Source organism: Mirounga angustirostris, unplaced genomic scaffold (genome assembly GCF_029215605.1).
Source record: "Mirounga angustirostris isolate CCGP_5_RB_7025 unplaced genomic scaffold, mMirAng1.0.hap1 SCAF_6, whole genome shotgun sequence".
Lineage (NCBI taxonomy): Eukaryota > Metazoa > Chordata > Mammalia > Carnivora > Phocidae > Mirounga > Mirounga angustirostris.
In genome coordinates, this window is record NW_026991714.1 from 116,852,806 (window position 1) to 116,860,057 (window position 7,252).

Here is a 7,252-nt window from a genome sequence, read left to right on the forward strand (position 1 = left end):
ATAAAGTCAAATGTATCAAGGAAGGATCAAGGCTGGATTCACGGGCAAGCAACCCGTGCAGGTACATAAAACGCTGAGCTCAGGAGTTATAATGCTCTGCTGTTGCCATCTCAAGACTCTTAATAATTTTTGAACAAGGAGACTTACATTTTAATTTCGCAGTAGATCCTGCAAATTATGTAAGTGTTCTTGGAAAAGATATAAAATTTCCAAGGAGGCGTTTGTGAAATATATAGGTATTTATTTTATGATTTGTGAGCAATGACGGCTATGCTTTTTTCCCCAGGGAATGAAAAAAAAAAAAAGAGCTCTTTCATTTATTTAACCATCTTAGAGATCCAAACTGTAATACTGGATAAGGTAATCAGGATGACTCCTTTTCAAATGCAAGTATCCCATGAGGAACTCATTTCTTTCTTTCTTTTTTTTTAGAGAGAGATCGAGCATGCACAGGGGAGGGGCAGAGGGAGAAGGAGAGAGAAAATCTCAAGCAGACTGTGCTGAGTACAGAACTCAATGCCGAGCCAGATCTCATGACCCTGAAATCATGACCCGCGTTGAAATTAAGAGTCAGACGCCCAACCAACTGAGCCACCCACATGCCCCAGGACTAGTTTCTTAGAAAGATTTTTTTTTTCTCAAAAGATGTCTAAAGGAGTAATCAGCATTTCCTTCTCTGGCCATGTTGGTGGAGGAGAGAGGGGGCAGATACAAGTTAAAGGAATGCAAGATGAGCAGCGAGGGGATGTGGGAAAGCATGAAACATCAAGTTGAAAAGGAAAACTGGACAGGGCAGCGAGGAGAACTTGGAAGTTGCATAAGGATGTTAGATCATGTCTTGTACACCCTTGGGAGTAGTAGCCTTGAGGCTTTCTATTGAGAGGAAGAACATGGTAAAAGTGTTGAGTCATATAGATTCACCAAGAGGTAGCGTGAAGGGGACTTGCTGAAGAGCAGGGAGCCTGCATCTAAAGAGAAAGTTCACTGGATTGATGAGGTCCTCTAAAGAGGTGTTTGGGAAGAAAAGATCTCAGGCTTCCTGAGGATGCCATGGTGACAATCAGCTGTATCCAGTGGCTGACTGGCTATGAGACGGGAGGAGAGTTAGATAACTCTGAGATCTTGGGCCACAGCAACCTGAAAACGTGGTGGTACCTTGAAAAGTGATGGGGTCATTCTAATGTAGTCAGCCTCCCATGTCTTTCCTCTTTGGTCAGATTGTAGGTCCCCAAAAGGCTGGTTCTGTTTGGTCTTTGCAGCTCCCATGTGCCTAGCGCAGTGCACCAAACAGCGTGTCACCGTCCTGTCCGCTGTCCTAGCTCACAGATTCTCTTTTCTTCTCTGCTTTGAGATGTTGGACTGGAACTCTCTAACTCCCTTTCTCTTTGGCCAGCCACTCTCTGCCAGTCTCTACCAACAGGTGGAGCTAGAGGAAGACCCCAAGGCTAAAAGAGAAGGGACTTTTTTCTTGTTTGCTTCCTTTCCTATGGGGTCACCCCAGCCTCACTGCAACAATACACTCCAAATTAAGTTTTTAATAGGCACATATGGAACACAGTACCCAATAATTATAGAATAAACATTCTTCTCAGGAACACATGGTACACTTTTTTTTTAAATTGACCCAGTATCAAGCTTTATAGGAAGTCCCAACAAATTCCAAAGAATCTGTAACATGCAGGAAAAAAATATTTCCTTCACCATGATGTAGAGTAACTAAAAACAGCCTCATACGTTTTGGAATAATAATAACAATAAAGAAACCACTCCAAAACAAAAATAAAACAAAAAATAAAACAGAACAAAAACACCCTTCTGGCCATTTCATGGATTAAAAATAACATGGAACTTTTAAAAATACTCAAAATTTAGTAAAATTTTGCATGAATTTATATGAAAATACAACATATCTAAACTCACAATATTTAGCTAAAGCATTACATCAAAGGAGATTTAAATATTTTTATTTATATTAGAGAGGAAAAAAGGCTTTACATTATTGAGCTGAGTTAAAAGAAAAAGAAGTTAATACAAAGTCAACAGAATAAACCCAAAGCTGGCAGAAGAAAGGATGTAATAAAGTAAGAGCAGACATTAATGACAGAGAAAGCAAATATACAATAGAGATCCTCAGTAAGGTCAAAGTCATTTTTCTGAAAGAAACTAATGAAATAAGCAAACCTCTAGTGAGACTGATTAATAAGGCATAAGTAAGAGAGAATGAAAAGGCACAAATGAAAACTATTAAGAACAAGAAGTGGGACATTAGAGATTAAAAAGATAATATTATATATTACTTTATGCCTTTTTTAAAATTTAAAATCTCAACTTCGCATTGATGAAGCTTCCCAATCCCTCAATCTACTTTACTTAATATATAATTTTTGAACATCTACTCTATCCAAGGCACTGTTCTGTACTCTAAGGATTCAGTGGTAAATAAGCCAGTAAGGTCCCTGTTCTTAGGAACTGTGTATGTCAAGAATGGTGGAAGACAGAGAAACATGATTCTTTTGTAAAGTGGTAGGATTATGAAGAAGATAAAATAGGGTGATGTCATTGTGGGTGGGGGTGGGCGTACTTTAAACTGAGTATTCAGAAAAGCCACACACCGGAGATGTGTGTGCTAGCATATGATCGGTAAAAGGAAGCCAGATGTGAAAATGTCTGGGGGAAGAATATTCTAAACCAGTGCTGTCCAATAGAACTTTCTGTGATGATAAAATATTCTATGTCTGTGCTGTCCAATATGGTAACCACTATCCACGTGTAGCTTTTGAGTATTTGAAAGGTGGCTAGTGTGACTGAGGAACTGAATATTTAATTTAATTTTTATTTTAATGAACTTTAATTAAAATAATTCCAGTCATGTGCCAATAAATACAAAACTCTTAATTAAAAAATAAATTTCATAGAGAAACATGTTTACAAAGCAACTCATGAATAAAAGATAAAGGTTTAAATTAAATCTTTACTAAAAAGATCTTCCCTTGAAGAAAACAAAAAAGCAAATATCAATTCCAATCTTACATAAAATGCTCCAGAAAAGTAGATAAAGAGGAAATACTTCTCAAATTCCTTTGATAGCAAAGGCAGACAAGACCCACGTAAGAAGAGATTTTATAGGCCAATTTCCCTCATGAGCACAGAAACAAAAATTCTTAAATAAAATATTAGCAAACCTAATCCAGCAAGAACTATCAATGAGATGATGACTGAGGCACACTAATCCCTGGAAAGCAAGTTCAACAAATTTTTACTGAACACAGATATGAGCTAAGCACTCTTCTGGGTGCCAAGAAATGTAGCAGCAGTGAACAAAAGAAACAGAACAGATATGGTAATCCTCATGGAGCTAAGAGACTATGAACCAATAAATGCAATCCATAGTCAGGCTCAGCGCGGTGAAAGCCATGGAGAAAAATAAAGCAGAGAATTGAAGGGGAGGATGGGCAAGGGAAGTGCTGAGACAAGAAGGCCTCACTAAGGAAGTGACATTTCAGCAAATATCTTAAGGGTGTGAGGGAGAGAGCTGTGTGGATAGCAGAGGAAAGAGTCTTCCCAGCAGAGGACTTGGGGCGTATATGGCATGTTGGACCCACCACCAGAAGGCCTTTGTGACTGGTGCTGAGTAGGAGGACAGGTGGAGAAAGACGTCTGGGAGCTGGCAAGGGACCAGACCAGACGAGGCCTTGCAGGCCACTGCAAAGAGTGTGCGCATTCGATGGGAAGCCACTCAACAGTTGAGACTAAAAAGGGCCATGATGCAACCAAAAAATGGCCTCTGCAGCTGTGTTGAGAATGATCTGAACAGAAGTAGAGAGAAAAACAAGAGATGAGTGCGATAGTCCAAGGGAGAGATGAGGAGGTGTGGGAAGAGGGTTGCAGTGGTACGTGGGTGTGCCCTGGGTATGGGAGCCGAGGACTGGCAGGCAGTGCCCATGGATGCATGTGAATGTGAGGAAGATGGGCCAAGGAAAGCTCTGAAGTTAATGGTTTGAACAACTAGAAAGATGGGGCCGACATTTCCAGAATGAGGAGACTCCAGAGGAGCAAGTGTGAGGAGAAGGTCGGGCGCTCAGTTTTAGACTTGCTGAGTTTGCTGAGTTTGTCACACACCTGGAGGCGGGGAGGGGTGGACGGGATGTTGAAAAGACAGCTGGACAGATGGGTCTGGAGTGGAGAGCAGAAGTGTGGGCTGGAGGTAAACATTTGGGAGGGTCGGTTTATAGATGGCATGTAAAACTAGAACATAAAGATATCTATCCCCAAATGTGAACAAGACTGAATGGAAATACAAAACCACAGACCAATCTCACTTAGGAATGGTGAGGCAGAAATTGTAAATGAGTGAAAGCAAACAAAATTTAATAGCACATTTCACAAATCATTATAGCAAAGACAGACATGTTCTAGAAATATAAGAGTTGCTCACTATTGGAAAAAGCATTCGCATAATCCATTCATACTAATAAAACTAGGAAGAGAAAAGCTTAACCTATAAGTATCTCCAAGATGTAGAAAAGGCATCTGACAAATGTGACACCCATTCCTTATAAAAATTAAATAAATGCTAACATTCTAGCAAAAAAATGCTCAAATTTGCATGCATAAGGATCTTCATTGCAGCATCATTTGTGCAATAAAAAAATAAAATAGAAAACAAATATCTACTAGCAGGTCATTGATTGAATAAACAATGGTACATACAAACTCTGCAGTTGGAAAAAGTATAAGCATATCCCTATATACAGCTACAGAGCAAACTGCAGTGTATACAGTAAGATTGATAAAGTTCAATAAAATCCTGTAGTCTGCATTTTGAATGGGAATTTTCAATTTGAATCATGATGTATTCTATCCTAAAAAAAACTTATTTCCTTATTATTTGCCTTGAAAAAGTCTAGAAATGATCACTGAGTTGTAAAGAGCATCACTATCATCTAGATTATAAGTCTAAATATTTTCAATTAAATGGAACTAGGACTTCCTGGAGAAATTATGTTTCTAAATCTAGAACAAGATGGGCACCATGTGAATCTGGAGCATTGTGAAATACCAGAAAGCAAAGATGCTACCAAGAGTTACTGAAGTTATGTCCAAAGGCTCAGAGACCATCTTGAAAAGACTCCCACTGGCCAAAAATGCAACAATTTAAGCATCAGTGAGAATTATATTTGTGATAGATTGAAAAGCATAAATCTGTTTTTGTTTTTTTTTTAAGAGTCATCCATTCACTTTAGAGAGAGAGAGAGCAGAGGGAGGGGCAGAGGGAGAGGGAGAGAGAGAAAGAATCCTCAAGCAGACTCCCTGCTTAGCACAGAGCACAAAGCGGGGATCAATCCCAGGACCCCGAGATCATGACTTGACCCAAAACCAAGAGCCAGCTGCCCAACCGACTGAACCACCCAGGCACCCTGAAAAACATAAATCTTATTTAAATCCCAAAGTTCAGAAAAATTTTAAGAAAAACATCTCCAATTCATCACTTTTTGAGAATGCAATCAATTCATTATTTTAAAAACTGATAAAGGGGAATAATCAAGCATATCTAGCTTTTCTTATATGAATTTCACCTCAGGATAATAAAGTTGTTCTTGGGGGAAAGTTTCTCTTTATAGGAGATTTCCAGATAATAAACAGAGAAGGAATGATAGAATTAGATTATCTAGTAAGTCTTAATGAAATAATGGTTCTCAAAGAATGGAAACCGGAAGTGGTGTGTCTTCTGATAGAAGCACACAGCACTACATGTGAAGTGTTCTTGTAAAAAAACATACCTGATTATGATCAATCCTTTAAACTTAATTACCAAGGAAATACAGGAAACCCCTATATTTTATTTTATTTTATTTTATTTTTTTATTTTTTATTTTTTTAAAAGATTTTATTTATTTATTTGACAGAGAGATAGAAGAGCACAAGCAGAGGGAATGGCAGAAGGAGAAGGAGAAGCAGGCTCTGCACTGAGCGGGGAGCCCGATGCAGGACTCGATCCCAGGACCCCAGGATCATGACCTGAGCCGAAGGCAGACGCTTAACCATCTGAGCCACCCAGGCACCCCGAAACCCCTATATTTTAAAAGCACCACTGGAATTAAATTAGCAACATCTAGATTATTCTAGAATGTAGAAATACCTGTAAGAAGGTGACTCAGTTTCTTCAACTAATGAATTACAAGGAGAGAAAAAATAGAGATTATAAGACATTAACCAATGTCAGTGTATGAACTTTACTTGAATCTTGAAGAAACAGACTAAGATAAAATAAAACAATTGAAGAAATTTGAGCACTGACTGACTATTTCATTGTATTAAAGAAGTACTGATACTGTCTCATGTGATAGTGGTATTGTATTTATATTTTAAAAGAGCCATTATCTTTTATAGAACATACTAAAACATGTTTTGGATTTCAGGATATGAGGTTTGAAATTTATTTAAAATAGTCTGGAAGCCAGGGGGAGTGAGAAAGGGTTGAGATGAAACAAGGTTGACCACAAGCTGGTAATTGTTGATGATGGATATTCACAATTTTGTCTGTTTTGTATTTTTTTTTTTTAAATCCCCACACTAAAATGTCAAATAATCAAGAAACTCATTTCAGCTAGGGAGGTCAAAGAAATTAGTCACAAACTTGGAGAATATATTTGCAACATGTAAGTTAGAAAACTCTTGCATTTTGTACAAGAATGTACAAGTGTCATTTGCAATAACAAAATATTAGAAAACAAGCTAAATTTCCATCAAGAGAGAATTAATAAAGGATGATATTTTTTATATAATGGAATACTGTATAACAATGTTAAAGAGTAATATACAGAAGCTATAAAAATCTAAAAATCTAAAAGAAAAAGACGAAATTCCCAATGCAAAAATGGATAAAACACAGACCTTTTACAGTAGAATACAAATAATAAAAAATAAATATATATTTAATCCCAGTAATCAAATATATAAAAATTCAATATGCAGCATACTCTTTTCTACACTCCATATTGTCATAAATTAAAATATCTCCTAATACCAAGCATTGGTGAGGATGTGGAGCAGTAGGAGTTCAACAAAGCTTGAAAGACACATAAACTACAGTTCAACAATCCCCTCCCAATGTTTGAGAAACTTTTACAAATATTTCCTAAGCATGTACGAGATTGTTCATAGCAGTGCTGTTTGTGCTAACAAAACACTAGGTGAAAAAAAAATCAATATTCATCAAGAAGAAATGAATGAAAGCTGATCTATATCACAC